This window comes from Sminthopsis crassicaudata, chromosome 4 (genome assembly GCF_048593235.1).
Source record: "Sminthopsis crassicaudata isolate SCR6 chromosome 4, ASM4859323v1, whole genome shotgun sequence".
NCBI classification, from domain to species: Eukaryota; Metazoa; Chordata; class Mammalia; order Dasyuromorphia; family Dasyuridae; genus Sminthopsis; species Sminthopsis crassicaudata.
In genome coordinates this window covers 419,602,734-419,622,370 of record NC_133620.1, presented here as the reverse complement: position 1 = coordinate 419,622,370, position 19,637 = coordinate 419,602,734, and positions in this window count along the sequence as shown.

Here is a 19,637-nt window from a genome sequence, read left to right as displayed (position 1 = left end):
TAGTTTAACCTGCAATTCGAGCAACTCTTGCTGTCACATTTTATACTCTATACTGTCATACTTACACATTAGCTCTAGGTTGCTCCCTCTCCAAGGTATATTTAATGGGTGTGGGGAATAGCCTTCTGGGAGCTTGATTACAAGCTTCCTGCTGTTCTTCAGTGGTGATCTCTGTTAAAAGATCTTCCATCTGGCTCTTTAACCTCTTTATATAAGCATTATGTTCAGCTGTGTCCTTGAGACTGATCCCAGAGTTACCTGGGTCCATATTGCTTCTCTGCCTTCCCTCCTAAGTGGCGTTTCTACCGGATCTTTCAGAATCTTAATTCTGAATATTAAATATTTTCAAAACCTGATAATTCCTGATGTGTCCACGGCCCTTTAAATGGGCCGACACAGTGCAACGGGAGATTGCGGCCCAAAGAAATTTCTGTGGATATTAGGACTGCCTTGTAGGTGGGATCTTGGCCACATTGAGATAGCTTCATAATGGGTGACTCTCTCACTGGTTGGCTGTGTGTGTGACCTCACAGGCCCTTTATAAGCCCACTACAGGCAGCAGTCTCTCTCTTTAACCTGTCGCTCTTTACCCTGGTTCCCTAGCCTGGGTGGCCAAGCCAAGATGGGTAGCCAAAAAAGGTAAGGATTTTGGTAGTGAACACGTGGGTCTTCTGACCAGGTGTTCACTTGGGAACCAACAAGTCAGGGCATCAAGTCAGGGCATTATGTGAGTAGGTATAATAAAGGTTTTTAAGATTACACATGGCTGTTCTTGAGTGTGCTACCGGTTATTAAGCTATAGATTCAAAAGATTGTGGCCAAAGACCTTTGAAGGCCTCAAAGGAGGAGAGCCGGGTAGAGTTGACACTGCAAAGGTCAGTGGTCAAAGGTACTCTGGTGGGTCTAGGACAGATTGATAATTGTAACTGCCAGTAGTGCATGTTACAGTTACTGGGCCTCCAAAATAAAACACAAGTAGTCTCTGATTTCAAGGAGTTTATTTACATTTTGATGGGAGATGATACAAGTATATACATATACATATATATATGTATATATATATGTATATATTCACAGAGCATATGTGTAATCTTAAAGGTGAAGGCACTAGCATTTAGGGAGAAAACATTCCTACAAGTTTAAATAGGCAGACAGACAGAGATCCCAATTATATGGAAAACAATTGTAACACTCATTTTTTTTTTTTTAGAATTTAGGATTCCAAATTGTCTCCTTTTCTCCTGCCCTACTCTTCTTGAGAATGTAAAAGTTTGATATTGATGCATTGGGTCATGCAAAAATATTCCCATATTAGTCACTATGCAAAAAAAAAAAAAAAACACAAAAACAAAACACTGAAAAATAAAGCTTAAAAAATGTTTCAGTATGTATTCATGGTTCATCAGTTCACTCTCTGGAGGAGAATAAGATAATATTTTTCATCCTGGGATTTTAAAGAATTATAATGATTTAGGATTTATTTTACATACTGCAACTTTGTTAAAGTTATTAATAATTTTTACTAGTTATTTATCTAAGTATGCAAAATAAATAATAGTTTTGTTTCTTTGTTGCATACTTTCATTCCTTCATTTTTTCTTCTATTTTTTAGTTGCATTCCTAATTCATTGATCTTATTTCTCTCCAATGTTTTATGTTTTATACACACACACACACACACACACACACACACACACACACACACACATACATATATACAATTAGAGATATGAATTTTCTCCTACATATTGATTTGGCTGTATCTCACAAATTTTGGATTGTTGTCTCATTGCTGTTATTCATTTTAATTAAATTATTTATTTTTTCTATGATTTGATTTTTAAACCATTCACTCTTCATTATCAGATTATTTGTTGTTGCTGTTGAATTCATTCAATTATGTTATTCTGTAATCCTATTTGGGATTTTCTTAGCAAAGATGATGGATTGGCTGGCCATTTTCTCCCCCTACTCATTTAACAAATGAAGCCACTGGAGAGACTTACATCAACTGATGCTGAGTGAAAAGAACAGAACCAGAAGATCACTGTACACTCAATGCTGTATGAAGAGGTATTCTGATGGAAGTGGATATCTTCAGCATAAAGAAGATCCAACTCACTTCCAGTTGATCAATGATGGACAGAAATAACTACACTCAGAGAAGGAACACTGGGAAGTGAATGTAAATTGTTAGCACTACTGTCTATCTACCCAGGTTACTTATACCTTCAGAAGCTAATACTTAATGTGCAACAAGAAAATGGTATTTACACACATATATTGTATCTAGGTTATATTGTAACACATGTAAAATGTATGTGATTGCCTGTCATCAAGGGGAGGGAGTAGAGGGAGGGAGGGGATAATGTGGAAAAATGAATAAAAAAAAACAAACAAAAAAAAAAAAAATCAAATGAAGCCATTGAGGCAAACAGAGTTAAGTAATTTCCTCAGAATCATATAGCTTGCAAATCTTTAAGGCCAGATTTGAACTCAGGCCTTCTTGACTTTAGGACTGGCATTTTATCCCCTGAGTCACATAACTGTGTAGATTATTTAGTTTCTAGTTAAGTTTTAATAGATTATATCACAGCCCTTTATCAAATGCATTGTTTGATGCATTAATGTCTGAAAGGGGTACATTTAATATTTCTTCTTTACTGTATTTGGTTGCAAGGTTTTATGCTTATACACACATACATACACACATATGTGTATATATATATGAAGATATATATATGAAGATATATATATATATATATATATATATATGTCTATATATCCAGTTATATGGATCTATTTCCCTCTTTGAACCAATTTAGATATGAGAAAGTTTAAGCATTATCCCCTTCCGTTTCCCCCTCCACTATAAAAGGTCTTCCTTGCACACCAGGAAAAAAAAATGTTTAAAAGAAGTTATCTCTATTACTTTAGCATATAGCAAGATAAACAGTTTAACTTTACTGAATCCTTTATCATTTCTCTTTCATTTTTTATCTTTTTATACTTCTCTTAAGTTTTGCATTTAAAAGTTAAGTTTTATATTCAGCTCTAGTCTTTTCATTAGAAATGTTTGAAAGTCCTTGGTTGTAATCCCAGTTTTTTTGCCTTCAAATATATCATATTGAAAGACCTCTGCTATTTTAATGTGGTAGCTGCTAAATCTTATGTGATCCTGTCTGTGGCTCCAGGGTACTTAAATAGTTTCTTTTGGATCAAGTGAAATATTTTTTCTTGGGCTTGGGAGATCTGGAATTTGGATACAATATTCTTGGGAATTTTCATTTTGGGGATCACTTTCAGGGAAAAAATTGGTATATTTTCCCAATTTTTATTTTATCTCTGATTCTAAGCTGTCAGGATTATTTTCCTTGATAATTTCTTGAAATTGGATGCCTAGGCTCTTTCTTTGAAAATGGCTTTCAGGTAGTTCAGTAATTTTTAAATTGTCTCTTCTCAATATGTTTTCCATGTCAATTATTTTTTGCACTGATAATTTTCACATTTTCTTCTATTTTTTCATTCTTTTGATTTTGACTGTTTCTTGATGTCTCATGAAGTCTGACAGAGGAGTTTATATTTGATATTTAGTCTAGTAGGAAAATATTGGATTATAATGAATGTGTCTATGACGGAGTGATACAGTAGAAAAGTCATTTTCATAATTATGTGGAGATTGGAGTAGAATGGGAAGAGCCTTCAGTTAGGAGAACTAATAAGAAAACCAATATAATAGTCCAGACAAGAAGTGACAAGAGATTGAAATAGAGGATTGTCTGTGTGAGTAGAGAGAAGGGGATAAATACACAAAATGTTTTGGAAGGAGATTCAATAAGACTGATTTGATATTTGGGATAAATGAGAATAAGGACTTGAGGATGATATCATCTTATGAATCTGATTGACCAGAGGAATTCTCTCCTTTTACTTCTTTGAATTCCTACATTCTTTTAAAAATAAACTCAAATATCATATCCCTACATAGAATGCTTTGTCTTTATTTCCCATTTTATAAGATATTGCATTTATAAGGTGTTTAAAAATGATTGTTTGTTGATTGACAAATTCAGTTCTGTCTTACCCTGTCATATCCTATGTTCTGCTGTACCTTGTTCTATCATATGTTATTATGTCCTACCTTATTCTGTCCTATTCTACAAGAAAGAGAAATATAGAATTTTTTTAAAATCTGGAAACCCAATCACAAATCTCTCTTGAATTCACTTCCTTAACCTTTAAAATGAACATAAACAATATTATCTTTATCAGAATTAGTCTTTTTTTTTGATGATGAAGGAAAATTATCTTTGAAATACCTTTCTGAAAGAATTTCTTATGACAATGATGAACTCAATTTCAGTATACAATATAGTTCCAAGAAGAAAAAATATGATGGGATTTGGAAAGGTAAATAAATAGGGAAAGTGAGCTCTTGCCCTATTATTGTATCTTTGTGAAGAATACCTTCTGCATGAAAACTGCCTTCACCTATAGAAATGAAACTCATCTATAACTTTTTGTCTTAAATTTGAATTTCCTAATGACACTGACATGAAAATTGAGTGTTTTAACAATTACCACACAGTATGTATAATACAGACTCAGTCCTTGAACCCTTTCTCTTATATGCAAAAAAAAAATTAGTTTGTTTTTGAAAACAGTCTGAAAATAGTCATCCAAACACACCCGCCACCATCTATTGCCCATCTAGACACTTCCATATACCAGTAAGGATTTCTGAATCTTTTAGATATGTTTTCAGAGCAATGTACTATTATCTAATAAAACCTTATCTCACCAAGCAAGAGTTTAAAACTAGTGTATTCCTGAAGTTCAGTTTATTCTATTAACAATCATTTGTAACAGTTAATATGAATTGGCCACAGTTCTGTTAAAACTCTGTTAACCTTCAAACCCAGCTGTAAAATATGAAAAGTAGTTGGGAGATTTTCATTTGCCTGAATAAGATGACAACCATTTGCTGAAGCTTCTGTCAAATCACAATAGTCCATCAGTCTGAGAGTTGAAATAGACAGATATGCTCTCCACAATTCCCTTAACTTGATTTTCATGGTTGAACTAGAAGGAAACTTGTCTCATTTCTAATTCAAAAATAGTGGGGGAAGAAGAGGATGCTAGATTTCCTAACGCTATCAGAAACTTATCTGAATGACAGCCTAAATTGTTCAGTTAAAACATTATGTTTTTATTTTTAAATTAAAAAATAAGTATTTTTTATTATAGCCTTTTATATAAAAAAACATATGCATGACTAATTTTCAACATTGACCCTTGCAAAAACTTCTGTTTCAGCTTTTCCCCTCGTTTCCTCCACCTCCTCCCCTAGATGACAAGTAGTCCCATACATGTTAAATATGTTAAATACAATATGTTAAATACAATATATGTATACGGATCTATACAGTTATCTTGTGGCACAAGAAAGATCGGATTTAGAAAGCAGGTAAAAATAACTGGAGAAGAAAAAACAAAAATTCAAGCAAACAATAATAAAAAGAGTGGAAATGTTATGTTGTGGTCCATACTCATTTCCCAGTGTTCTTTCCCTGGGCGTAGCTGGTTCTGTGCATTACAGATCAATTGGAACTGATTTGGATCCTCTCATTGTTGAAGAGAGCCACGTCCATCAGAACTGATCATCATATAGAATTGTTGTTGAAGTATATAATGATCTCCTGGTTCTACTCATTTCACTTAACATCAGTTCATGTATGTGTCTCCAAGCCTCTCTGTATTCATCCTGCTGGTCATTTCTTATAAAACAATAATATTCCATGGCATGCATATACTATAGTTTATTCAATCATTCTCCAATTGGTGGGCATCCATTCAATTTCCAGTTTCTAGTTACTACAAAGTTACTACAAACATTTTTGCACATATGGGTCTCTTTCCCTCCTCTAATATCTATTTTGGATATAAGCCCCAGTAGTAACACTGCTGGATCAAGGGGTATGCACAGTTTGATAATTTTTTGAGTATAGTTCCAAATTGCTCTCCATAATGACTGGATCTGTTCACAACTCCATCAACAATGCATCAATATCCCAGTTTTCTCACATCCCCTCCAACATTCATCATTATTTTTTCCTGTCATCTTAGCCAATCTAACATGTATGTAGTGGTATCTCAGAGTTGTCTTAATTTGCATTTCTCTGATCAATAATGATTTAGAACACTTTTTCATATAACTAGAAATAGTTTCAATTTCTTCACCTGAAAATTGATTGTGTTTTTAAAAAGTTATTTATCTACACCCTCTGTCACACATATCTCTGTCTATGGACATGGAATAGCACATAATAGAGCACAGTGTATAGTAAATAACTATGATGCTAGAGATATAATCAGAAAGTCCTAAGTTCAAATACAGTCTAGCTATGTGACTTTGTCTCAGTTCACTTAATCTTCCTAACTCAATTTCCTAATCTGTAAAGTAAGGATAAACACACCTCTTTCTCAGAATTTTTGTGATGACAAACTTAAATTATTATATAAATGTTATTATCATCATTATCATTATCATTATTATTGTTTTTAAAATTTCTGTTAAGGAAGGAAGAACACTTTATATATAAATGTCTAGAAAAGAAGTGACTTGATGATTTATTTTTCATGTTTATTGTTATTTTTTAAAATTACTGTTATTTCTGGATGAATTTCCTCTCCCCTAATGAATAACTCCAGTTAAGCAAAACAAATCACCACTGTTCATGAATGCATAAATCTTTTTGTACATGAAGTCTATTCCTTCTCTTATGAGCATCGTTTACGACACTCATATGCTTCAGCATTAATCTGACTTAAAATAACAATTGGTGATTTCATTCATAAGAGTTTTGAAGTTGTATGTCAATGATTTCTTTTAAAAACATGCTTTAGGACCAAATTTCTTGAAGCCTAAAAGTTAATTTGAAAATGGAACTTTATAAAATTTTTCAATGATGGTACTAAAATTCTGAGAATATTTTACAGAAACAAATTTCATGATTTAGAATGTGCAGTGAGGTGAGTATATGTAGTTTAATGATATATTAAACTCACCTACACAGTCATTGCTCCCTTTCTTAATCTTCTTTACATGTAAAAAAGATCTCCCTACATTAATTTTGCTCTATCTACATTAATTTTGAAATTCATGAAAGAAGTTGGCTGTCTGACTAAATGTATGCATTTGTCAATATTTTCAGAATTCAATGGATCTGGAATCCATTTAGCTCTTTGAGGTCATTTCCTCATCTGTAAAATGAACATGTTTATTCACCAACCTTGGTGATCACACCTTTTTATCCTGTGTGCTTTTCTGTTTAAATGTTTCCTAATAAAAAACTAATATTTATATATGTCTTAAAGCTTTCTCAATACTTAACATTATCTCATTTGAACTCTATACTAATTCTCTGAGATAGGTACTATATGTATTCTTATGCTAAAGATAAACTGAGGCTCAATGAATTTAAGTGAATTGCTCACTGTAAAGTATGATTTGAACTGAGAACTTACTGACTCCAGGTCCAACATACATTATTTCCAACTGCCTCTATTTGCTATCTGTGTCACCTTGTGTAATTCATAACATCCTTCTGACCTTTAGCTTCAGTAAGAGAAGTTTGAACTAAAGGCAGTTAAAATCCCTTCCATCTCTATATTTTTTTTCAATAAGTCTACTATGGAGTACATGGGCAATGGAAGGGTAACTTCTAGTTCTGTCAATGTTTCAAGAATACAACACTGAGTTCAATAACAACACTAAGATTATCTAGCTGTTCTCTCTGTTTCATTTTGTGAACTTACCACCTCCTTTGGAAGTCATACACATTCTTTAAGTTATTACATTCATGTACAGATCTCAATTTTTCTTTATGAGATAATTTAATAGCTAAGACTTAGATAATACTTAGTCTGTGCTAGTTTCTGTGCTAAGAACATTACAAGTGTTCTCTTATTTGTCATAACTGCCCTGAAAGAGATGTTATGATCCTATTTTACAGATGAGGAAACTGAGGCAAATAAAAGTGAAGTGATTTGTCTAGGATCACATAGCAAGTAAGTATATGGGGCTAGACTTCAACTCAGATCTTATGACTATAGAAAATTAAAAGAACAAAGGATAGTTTACCTCTCAAATGCATAGAAGAAGAAAGGCTTTGTGGCCAAATAAAAAATGGAGTACATTATTGAGTAAAAAAATGGATAATTTTGATTATATTAAGTTTAATTTTTTTGTACAAACAAAACTAATGCAGACAAGATTAGAAGGGAAGCAATAGACTGTGAAATTTTTTTTTACATTAAAGAGTTTTGGTGATGGCCTCATTTCTAAAGTGCACTTTATTACTTTATATAATATATATATATATATATATATAAAGTATATTTTATTATTTTATGTAAAGTATATAAAATAAAATTTATAACAATTCAAGCCATTTTCCAACTGATAATTGGTCAAGGAATATTAACAGGCAATTTTCAGATGAAAACATTAAAACTATTTCAACTCATATGAAAAGGTGCTCTAGCTCACTATTGATCAGAGAAATACAAATTAAGAGAACTCTGAGATACCACTACACATTTCTCATATTAGCTAAGATGATAGGAAAAAATAAATGATAAATGTTGGAGGGAATATGGGAAAACTGGGACACTAATATATTCTTGATGAAATTGTGAACTGATTCAACCATACTCTAGAGCAATTTGGAACTATGCTCAATAGGCTATCAAACTGTATATATTTTTTGATCCAGCAGTGTTTCCAAGGCTTATAAACAAGGGAAAAGAATCCATATATACAAAAATTGAATGGATACCCATCAGTCAGAGAATAGTTGAATAAGTTATGGTATATGAGCACTATAGAATATTATTGTTCTATAGGAAATGATCAGCAGGATGAATTCACAGAGGCCTGGAGAAACTTACATGAACTGATGCTGAGTGAAATGACCACAACCAGGAGATCATTATACATGGCAACAGCAAGATTATATGATGATCAATTCTGAGGGACATGGCTCTCATTAACAAAGAGATGATTCATGTCAGTTCCAAGGATCTTGTGATGAAGAAAGCTATCTGCATCTAGAGAAAGAACTATAGAACTGAGGTATACCACAACATGATCTTTTCCCTTTTTTGTTGCTGTTTGCTTGCATTTTGTTTTCTTTCTCATTTATTTCCTTTTTGATCTGATTTTTCTTGTGCAGAATGAAATGTGTGGAAATATGTACAGAAGAATTGTACATGTTTAACATATATTGGATCATTTGCCATCTGGGGAGGTGGTAAGGGGGGAAGAGAGGAAAAACTTAGAAGTGAATGCTGAAACTTATCCATATATATTTTTATTTGAAAATAAAAAGTTTTAATTAAAAAAATAAAAGAAAAATTCCCGTTACATTAAAAAATAACTGAAATTTCTAGTCATATGAAAAAGTGCTCTAAATCACTATTGATCAGAGATAAATGAAAATTAAAACAACTCTGAGATACCACTACACTGAGATACATACATTCCCAGATTGGCTAATATTATAAGAAAAGATAATGATGATAAGAAAAGATAATGATGAATGTTGAAGAGTATGTGGGAAAGCTGGGACACTAATACATTGTTGGTGGAATTGTGAATTGATTCAACCATTCTGGAGAGCAATTTGGAGCTAGGTTCAAAGGGGTTGGGGGAAGGGAGGGAAAAATTAGAGCACAAGGTTTTGAAAGGGTGAATGTTGAAAGTTATCCACACATATGGTTCAAAATTTAAAAAAAAAGTTTCAATAAAAATATTTAATTGATATTTCAGTATTTTTTAACATCACTCTCATTTCCTCAAATCCTTTCCCTCATTCATTCTCAAACCCTTAAAAGTAAGATAATGGCTCTTTCAAGATGTTAATTTGCTATTTTATAAATTTCTTAAGTAGATAAGTAAATAAAAACCTCTTATTTTTATTCCAAATATTTATTTCTGTCTGTCTGTCTCTTTTTGGCCTGGTATTATCTCTTTCCTTACTTCCCTCCCTTTCCCTCTATATCTGTACACATCTGCATCTCTTTCTGTGAGTAGAATTCCATACTTTTGAATCCTATCAAAAGGTTACCAAACCATTTTTTAAAAATCCAATAGACCAGTTCTGTTCAGGTTTTTTTAAAGTAAAGAACAGCCCTTTGCCCTGTCTTATTGACATTCCAAAAGTTGCCTACTAACCTCACTGTGGTTCTCTACCTAGATCACAGCTTCATGAATTGAACTGTGGCCCATTTTTCAATATCCCTCACAGAAAATCAAGGTAAACAGCTTAGATCAACCTGAACTTTTTCAACTCACATTTCAGCCTTGTGAGCCACCACTATGGAATGTTTGGGATGCTATTAATACAGGAGCTTTATGACTTTACAGGAAAGTATTCTTTCAGCTTAGAAAAGGTAAAATGCTTTATTTTTATGCTGCTAAAATAGAGGGGGAAATGTGGCTTCAGCAATAACTAGTCGAAGCAGCATAATTTTCTCTTGAATGAAAGAAGAGTTATTTTAAACGCTATAATTTGAAAATATATGTACTTAGGTCAAAAAATTGTATGCTGGTAAATGTTAAGTTCTGAGGGATATGAAAAAGTATATATTTGTATGCATATGCACCATGTAGGAAAGAAGATATATTATTCATTATTCAATTTTGCCTAAATCAACAACAAAACACATTTTGTATTCAGTGACCAATTTTGTACATTTACCAAAATCTGGAAAGATAATAAAAATAACTTTATTCTTCATATAGTATTCCTACCCTTTGTTATCAAAAAATTAAAAGAATTTTAGAAATTTAATTCAATAAGAGTGGTTCTACTGAAGTCCTGGTAGTGTCTTTTTTCAGTAAAATGGTTGTTGTATTTTGATTAAGAGGCCCTATGTTCAAAATGAATTTCTCTTATTTACAACCTTCATGATCTTAGGCAAAATAATTAACCTATTTTCATTTTTCATTGTATATAATGAGGAGGCTTGTCTTAGATGAATTTTAAATTCCTTTCCAGTGGCAAATCTATGATGATTCAACATGATCTAGAGATGGCTCTGGATTCTCAAAGGTTGTCTTTAAAATGTAAACTCAATGTCATTGTACAAAGATGAAAAGGCATAGAGAAACACATATATTAGCAAAAAAAAGAGCATTAGTAACAGCTTTATCAAAAAAATTTTGACTACAGAAATCTTCTATGATTTTCTAGCAAGTTTTAGTAGGATTGATAGCTGCATCACCACATTATATTTGAATCTACAGAGGCTTGGCTATGATTGTTAACGACATTTCCAGAATCACTATTTCAGAACATCCCTTATCTGCATGTTTAATTTCATTCCCCAGTCTTTTGAGTTCTATTCTACAACCTCTTTGCCAGACATTTATCATCTTCTCCACCTCCTCCCCCTAATCTTGTCTAGTTCTGGAACCTTGAACCATGATCAATACAATTCTGCCTTTGTTTCTATAAAAGATGTAAAAACTTATTCCCCTATGATGCCATATCCCTTACATTTTTTGAGCAAAATGTCTGTTGTCTCTAGCATTAGGATGTAAGATTTTTGCATTTAGGACTGTTTTGATTTTTGTATTTGTATCCCTAGAAATTATCAATTTAGGGCACAATAAACAATCACCAAATGTTTTTCTATTCAATCATTCTCTCATTTAAGTGTACAGAAAAAGTGGAATGGGAAGATAAAATTAGATAAAATGTGGTCTCTATACTTATGACTAGTCTAGTATGGGAATATAGCACAAAGATAATCATAACATATAAGTGCATCAAGGAGATTCAAAATAAAATGTATGTGAGGTCTAAAAAGATTGAGGGATCATGCAAGATGTGAGAGATAGAAACATGAGTTTTATGTTATAAGAGGAGGACTTAAGATCATGGTTTCTCTAAATAACAGAAATATATTACTGCTGTCCAATCATTTTATTTCAAAATATTACTCACATAGTGGCTAAATTTAAAAGAGAAAAAAATTAAAAATTAATCTGTATATAATTTTAAAAAATCATAGAGGGTAATCAACTAGATTTCTTTTAGTACCAAAGATAAAAGAAGAAATAAAAATAATCTACCAATAACCTCCTAAGAGAAACTCCCAAATGCAAATCTTTAGAAATATTATAGCCAAAATCTAGAGCTCTTAGGTCAAGCACAAAACACTATAAGAAGTTATAAAGAATAAATTCAAATACCAATGTACTGCAGTTAGGATCAAACAAAAATTAGCAGCTACCACTAGAAAGGACTAGAGAGCTTCAGATATGGTCTTCCAAAAGGCAAAGGATGTAGACTTATTATCAAGAATTACTTAACTAAGAAAATGAAGCATAAGTCTCTGGGAGAAATTAATCTTTATTGAAATATAGAATTTCCAACATTCCTTGTGAAAACACCAGAGCTGTAAATTGAAGTGCAAACATGGGAGTCAAGAGAAAATAAATCTGAATGAGCCATCAAAAATTAACTAGAACAGATTGTTTAGATTCTACTGATAGGAGATGATACAAGAGTTCTTCCAGAACCCTATAATTATCAGTAGTCATAAAGTGAATATAATTAGAGAACCTGGCACTGATCATGCCATTTTGATGATCTTAAAAATGCAAGGAAGAGGAAGAGCTATATAGTTATGAAGGGAGAGAAAGAATGAGAAAAATGATTTCTCATAATAAGAGTTCACAAGTTTAAATTTGTATAATGAGGAAAGGATCCCATCCAAAGTAACACTTGAAATTTACTTTTATTTGAGGGTCAAAGGAGGGGAAAATATATATTAGGGCTGAGTAAAGGAATATTTAATTCAAAAGGGCTAAAAGGAAAGTGAGTGTGTGGAGGAAGGGGAATAAGAGTAAGAGCTAAGATTAAGAGAAAAATCATGACTTAGATGATATAACTTAGAAGACTGAAAAGGAGTGGTAAAACTAAGAAAAAATTAATTTAGAAAAGAGTCATGAAAAGCTATAGAGAAAAAAATCTCGGTAAGAAGAGGGTGATTGACTGTCAGACAGTATGAACTATAATAATGTAAGGATGGGGCATGGCAACAGACCATAGAATAAGAGGATAAGAGATTTGAGTGCTTAGGATAAGGTTCATCTTTCCAACCATCAACTTGTTCATTCATTCATCCTTGCATGTATTAAGGGAATGTATTGTCAAGCAATAAGAATACAAATACAAAAATAGATATTTTCTGTTCTGTCTTAGATCTACAATATTTCCCAGCAAAGAAATATTAATAAAAATACAAAAGTAATTAATTGTGATGGAAGATATTGGCGATTGGCCAAGATCAGGATGTTTCTTCTTTAATTTTAATTTATTTTTAATTTATGTGATAAAACAAGAATTATCATAACATAAATGATTTAAAAGATGATTCCACACAAACTGCAAATATATTACATGCGAATTGCTATTCCTTTTAAAAATATTATAAAGTTATCCCATAAATTTCTTTTTTTCCCTTTCCTCTCCACATCCTACGTCCCCCCTACAAAGTAAAAAACATTATATTTCAGGCTGTGTTCAGACTTCATTGGTTCTTTCTCTGGAGGCAGATAGCATTTTTCATCATGAGTCCTCTGGGTTTATTTTATAATTGTATTGCTGAGAATAGCTGTCCTTTAAAGGTGTTTATCATACAATACATGTTATCCTTCATTCTATATCACAATCTACATCACTCTACATGTAAGTCTTTCCAGATTTTTTCTGAAATTATCCTATACTACCTGTTCAGCCATTTTCCAATTGATGGGCATCCTCTCAATTTCTAATTCTTAGACATTACAAAAATAACTTATAAATGCCCTATTTTAGAAACTAGAGGTGGAAAGGAAATTATATCATAAAAAAGTGTAAAGTGGTGGTACTACATCTCATGAAGAGGCAAAGGTAACCTATTATATCTGAGAGAAGGAAAGGAGGGAGATGAACATAGTGTGTATCAATAGACATATTCGATTTATGGTGAAACTTCTTCCACTTCACTGAAAAGTGAGAGGGAAGGAGTAACCTAAGGGGAAGGGAATACAGAAATTGTGAGGAAAAGGGGTAAAATAAGGGGAGGAACTTTAAGGCGGGGGAGGGATACTAAAAAGGGAGGGCTGTGAAAAGCAAGTGGTATTCACAAGTTTAATACTGGGTAGGGGGTAAGAGGGAAGAAAAGGGGAAAAGCATAAGCAGGCGTTAATAGGACAGCAAGCAATATAGAATTAGTCATTTTAACCATAAATGTGAATGGGGCAAACTGCCTCATAAAAAGGAAGCAGTTAGCAGACTGGATTAAAAGTCAGAACCTACTATATGTTGTTTACAGGAAACACACCTGAAACAGGGTGATACATACAAACTAAAAGCAAAAGGGTGGAGCAGAATCTACTATGCTTCAGGTGAAGGCAAAAAAGCAGAGATAGCCATCTTCATCTCAGATCAAGCAAAAACAAAAATTGATCTAATTAAAAGAGATAAGAAAGGGCATTATATCCTGCTAAAGGGTAGCATCAATAATGAAGCAGTATCAATATTAAACATATATGCACCAAGTGGTGCAGCATCTAAATTCTTAAAAGAGAAATTAGAGAGCTGCAAGAAGAAATAGACAGCAAAACTATAATAGTGGGAGATCTCAACCTTGCACTCTCAGAATTAGATAAATCAAACCACAAAATAAATAAGAAAAAAGTCAAAGAGGTAAATAGAATACTAGAAAAGTTTGATATGACAGATCTTTGGTGAAAACTAAATGGAGACAGAAAGGAGTATACTTCCTTCTCAGCAGTTCATGGAACCTACACAAAAATTGATCATATACTAAGGCATAAAAATCTCAAAATCAAATGCAGTAAGGCAATAATAATAAATGCATCCTTTTCAGACCATAATGCAATCCAAATTACATTTAACAAAAAGCCAGGGTAAGATAGACCAAAAAATAATTCGAAACTAAATAATCTTATACTAAAGAATGATTGGGTAAAACAGCAAATCATAGCCATAATTAATAACTTCACCCAAGAAAATGACAATAATGAGACATCATACCAAAATGTGTGGGATACAGCCAAAGCAGTAATAAGGGGAAGTTTTATATCTCTACAGGCCTACTTGCATAAAATAGAGAAAGAGAGGGCCAACAAATTGGGCTTGAAACTAAAATTACTAGAAAAGTAACAAATTAAAACAAAATAAAACAAATTAAAAAACCCCAGACAAACACAAAACTTGAAATTCAAAAAATAAAAGGTGAGATTAATAAAACTGAAAGTAAAAAAAAAAAAAACAACTATTGAATTAATTAATAAAACTAAGAGTTGGTTCTATGAAAAAAACAACAAAATAGACAAACCCTTAGTAAACCTGATTTAAAAAAGGAAAGAGAAAAAAGCAAATTGTTAGTCTTGTAAATGAAAAGGGAGAACTCACCACTAATGAAGAGGAAATTAGAATAATAGTTAGGAGCTACTTTGCTCAACTTTATGCCAATCAATTCGATAACTTAAATGAAATGGAAGAATACCTTCAAAAATATAGCTTGCCCAGATTAACAGAGGAAGAAGTAAGTAGCCTAAATAGTCCCATCTCAGAAAAAGAAATAGAACACGCTATTAACCAACTTCCTAATAAAAAATCCCCAGGACCAGATGGATTTACATGTGAATTCTACCAAACATTTAAAGAACAACTAACTCCAATGCTATATAAAGTATTTGAAAAAATAGGGATTGAAGGAGTCTTACCAAATTCCTTTTATGACACAGACATGATACTGATACCTAAACCAGGTAAATCAAAAACTGAGAAAGAAAACGATAGACTAATTTCCTTAATGAACATTGATGCTAAAATCTTAAATAAGATATTAGCAAAAAGACTTCAGAAAATCATCCCCAGGATAATACACTATGAACAAGTGGGATTTATACCAGGAATGCATGGCTGGTTTAATATTAGAAAAACTATTAGTATAATTGACCATATTAATAATCAAATTAATAAAAACCATATGATCATCTCAATAGACACAAAAAAGCATTTGATAAAATCCAATATCCATTCCTACTAAAAACCCTTGAGAGTATAGGAATAAATGGACTATTCCTTAAAATAATAAGGAGCATATATTTAAAACCTTCAGTAAACATCATATGTAATGGCGATAAACTAGAACCTTTCCCTATAAGATCAGGAGTGAAACAAGGTTGTTCTCTATCACCATTACTTTTCAATATAGTACTAGAAACTCTAGCCTCACCAATAAGAGTCAAGAAAGAGATTCAAGAAATTAGAGTAGGAAATGAGGAAATCAAATTATCACTTTTTGCAGATGACATGATGGTATACTTAGAGAACCCTGAAGACTCTACTAAAAAGCAATTAGAAATAATTCAGAATTTTAGCAAAGTGGCAGGATACAAAATAAATCCACATAAATCCTCAGCATTTTTATACATTACCAACACAATCCAACAGCAAGAGATACAAAGAGAAGTTCCATTCAAAATAACGGTCAATAGTATAAAATATTTGGGAATATATCTACCAAAGGAGAGTCAGGAATTATATGAGCAAAATTATAAAACACTTGCCACAAAAAGTCAGATTTAAATAATTATAAAGACATTCAGTGCTCTTGGATAGGCCAAGTAAATATAATTAAGATGACAATACTCCCTAAACTAATCTATTTATTTAGTGCTATACCAATCAGACTCCCAAGAAACTATTTTAATGACCTAGAAAAATAACGACAGAATTCATATGGAAGAACAAAAGGTCGAGAATTTCAAGGGAAGTGATGAAAAAAAAAATAAATGAAGGTGGTCTAGCTGTACCTGATCTAGAACTGTATTGTAAAGCAACAGTCACCAAAACCATTTGGTATTGGCTAAGAAATAGACTAGTTGATCATTGGAATAGGTTAGGCTCACAGGGCAAGATAGTGAATAAAAATAGCAATCTAGTGTTTGATAAATCCAAAGATCCCAAACCTTGGGATAAGAATTTATTATTTGACAAAAACTGCTGGGGAAACTGGAAATTAGTATGGCAGAATCTAGGCATGGACCCACACTTAATACCACATACTAAGATAAGGTCAAAATGGGTCCAAGATTTAGGCATAAAGAATGAAATCATAAATAAATTGGAGGAACATGGGATGGTTTACCTCTCGGACTTGTGGAGGAGGAAGGAGTTTGTGTCCAAGGGAGAACTAGAGACCATTATTGATCACAAAATAGAACATTTTGATTACACCAAATTAAAAAAAGTTTCTGCACAAACAAAACTAATGCAAACAAGATTAGAAGGGAAGTGACAAATTGGGAAAACATTTTTACAGTTAAAGGTTCTGATAAAGGCCTCATCTCCAAAATATACAGAGAATTGACTTTAATTTATAAGAAATCAAGCCATTCTCCAATTGATAAATGGTCAAAGGATATGAACAGACAATTTTCAGATGATGAAATTAAAACTATTTCCACTCATATGAAAGAGTGTTCCAAATCACTATTGATCAGAGAAATGCAAATTAAGCCAACTCTGAGATATCATTGCACACCTGTCAGGTTGGCTAAGATGACAGGAACAAATAACGATGAATGTTGGAGGGGCTGTGGAAAAAAACTGGGACACTGATGCATTGTTGGTGGAGTTGTGAAAGAATCCAACCATTCTGGAGAGCAATCTGGAATTATGCCCAAAAAGTTATCAAAATGTGCATACTCTTTGACCCAGCAGTGCTACTACTGGGCTTATATCCCAAGTAAATACTATAGAAGGGAAAGGGACCTGTATGTGCCAAAATGTTTGTGGCAGCTCTTTTCATAGTGGCTAGAAACTGGAAAATGAATGGATGTCCATCCATTGGAGAATGGTTGGGTAAATTATGGTATATGAATGTTATGGAATATTATTGTTCTGTAAGAAATAACCAACTGGAGGAATACAGAGAGGCTTGGAGAGACATATCAACTGATGATGAGTGAAACAAGTAGAACTAGGGGATCATTGTACACTTCAACAATGATACTCTATGAGGATGTAGTCTGATGAAAATGGATATCTTCAACATAGAGAAGAGCTAATCCAATTCCAATGATAGACAGAATCCTCTACACCCAGAAAAGGAACACTGGGAAATGAGTGTAAACTGAGAGCATTGTTTTTTTTTTTTTGTTTTGTTTTGTTTTGTTTTGTTTTTTTGTTTCATTTTGTTTTGTTTCTCTTCCCAGATTATTTTTACCTTGTGAATACAATCCTTCCTTTGCAACAACAACAATAACAAAATTTGATTCTGCACATATATATTATACCTAGGATATACTATAAGATATTTAATATGTATGGGAATGCCTGCCATCTAGGGGAGGGGATGGAGGGAAGGAGGGGAAAAACTCTGAACAGAAGGGAGTACAAGGGATAATGTTGTAAAAAACAAAAACAAAAACAAACAAACAAACAAAAAAAAAAAAACAATTACCTATGCATATGTACTGTAAAAGAAAATGTTATAATCATAAAAATTAATAAAAAATATGGTAAAAAAATAAAAAAAAAAACAATTTACTGATGAAAAGAGCAGCATCCTGTGAAAAAGGAGTCAATAGTGGAGAAAGTGGAGCGCTCTAATTTCTCCTTTGAATTGTGGTGAGTCTGATATTCACAGCACACACAACTGTTTATACAACAGGAAACAGAACTGGCATTCACACCAGCCTGGAGTTAACATTATGTGTTATTTGACAACCTTATTGTGATCCTGAGGAAAAAAATGAGTAAGATCAAGATTGGCAAAAAATTATTTTACCAAAATAAACTATGAGAGATGTAATTTTTAATGCTGATCTCCTTCCCACTAACTAAAAAACAATACAAAATTTTCAAATGACAAAATGGAAACCCTACACCCTACTGCTAAAGTTGTTCATTTTTTTTAAACCTCTTTACTGCAAACATTAAAAAACTTCTTATAAAAATTTTAAAAATGCCCTATTTTAAATAGATTCCCCCCATTTGACTTAAGATATATTACAAAAGAATTAACAAGTTTTAGTAAATTATTTTTAAAAATCTGAAGGGTAAAGAAAAATGAAGAGTTCAGGACTACTCCAAAGTTGTGGATTTAGGTCCTTAGAAAAATAGTAGAGTTTGCTGACACTACCTTCCAACCAGCCAGAAACAGTCTTCTCAGTAACTAATTCAGGAAGAACTATGGGTCAAAACATCAGTCATCAATCTGAGGGGCTGAAAGAGATAATTTTTGTCTCTGAAGTATTACTCTCCCCTACTTTTCAGAGAATCTGAACAGAAGGATGTTTCATAGTCTTTGAGACGGGCATACTTAATATCAGAATCAGGATCCACTATTCTTTGTACTAAACTCAAATATCCAAATGCTTTTGTGATTTGTTGATTTTCATCTTCCATACAAAAATATAAATCACATTTCATCCATACTCATCCAGTGAAACTCTTGCTCATATCCTCCCACATTATAACAGCTCATTCTTACATAATGGAGGCCTTCCTTCATTTTTCCTGGTATCTCTAGACTACCTA